The sequence below is a fragment of the Sinocyclocheilus grahami genome, unplaced genomic scaffold (genome assembly GCF_001515645.1).
Source record: "Sinocyclocheilus grahami isolate Dianchi unplaced genomic scaffold, SAMN03320097.WGS_v1.1 scaffold279.1, whole genome shotgun sequence".
Taxonomy (NCBI): domain Eukaryota; kingdom Metazoa; phylum Chordata; class Actinopteri; order Cypriniformes; family Cyprinidae; genus Sinocyclocheilus; species Sinocyclocheilus grahami.
Window position 1 is genome coordinate 1,271,554 of NW_015505458.1, and position 1,385 is coordinate 1,272,938.

Here is a 1,385-nt window from a genome sequence, read left to right on the forward strand (position 1 = left end):
TTATTTTTTTTTTTACCAATTTTCAGTGGGTTGGGGGGGGGGGGGGGGATAATTGGTGTTTGCAGGAAATTAGAAAGGTTGTGAAATGCTTATAAACTCTGACCCACTGTTTTCTGCAGCACATTCAGTGGTGATGAATTTTCTGCGCCATTATATTTTGTTAAAGTAATATTTTCAAAGACAATAATTACACTTTTACAATAGACAATTAATGCATTTGCACCATAGTATGCTGTAACCTAAAAAGTATAATTCTAAAAACCAGACAACGTAAGCAAATTGTGTTTTTCTTTTGTTTTGAAATCAATATGTGCTTTGAATCTGGTTCAAATAGTTTATGATTTTCCGCAACAGAACACTGTATTAGGTGTATATATGTATGTATATATACAGTGGGGCAAAAAAGTATTTAGTCAGCCACCAATTGTGCAAGTTCTCCCACTTAAAAAGATGAGAGAGGCCTGTAATTTTCATCATAGGTATACCTCAACTATGAGAGACAAAATGAGAAAAAAAAATCCAGAAAATCACATTGTAGGATTTTTAAAGAATTAATTGGTAAATTCCTCGGTAAAATAAGTATTTGGTCACCTACAAACAAGCAAGATTTCTGGCCCTCACAGACCTGTAACTTCTTCTTTAAGAGGCTCCTCTGTCCTCCACTCGTTACCTGTATTAATGGCATCTATTTGAACTCGTTATCAGCATAAAAGACATCTGTCCACAACCTCAAACAGTCACACTCCAAACTCCACCATGGCCAAGACCAAAGAGCTGTCAAAGGACACCAGAAACAAAATTGTAGACCTGCACCAGGCTGGGAAGACTGAATCTGCAATAGATAAGCAGCTTGGTGTGAAGAAATCAACTGTGGGAGCAATTATTAGAAAATGGAAGACACACAAGACCACTGATAATCTCCCTCGATCTGGGACTCCACGCAAGATCTCACCCCGTGGGGGCAAAATGATCACAAGAACTGTGAGCAAAAATCCCACAACCACACGGGGGGACCTAGTGAATGACCTGCAGAGAGCTGGGACCAAAGTAACAAAGGCTACCATCAGTAACACACTGCGCCACCAGGGACTCAAATCCTGCAGTGCCAGACGTGTCCCCCTGCTTAAGCCAGTACATGTCCAGGCCCGTCTAAAGTTTGCTAGAGAGCATTTGGATGATCCAGAAAAGGATTGGGAGAATGTCATATGGTCAGATGAAACCAAAATAGAACTTTTTGGTAAAAACTCAACTTGTCATGTTTGGAGGAGAAAGAATGCTGAGTTGCATCCAAAGAACACCATACCTACTGTGAAGCATGGGGGTGGAAACATCATGCTTTGGGGCTGTTTTTCTGCAAAGGGACCAGAACGACTGATCCGTGTAAA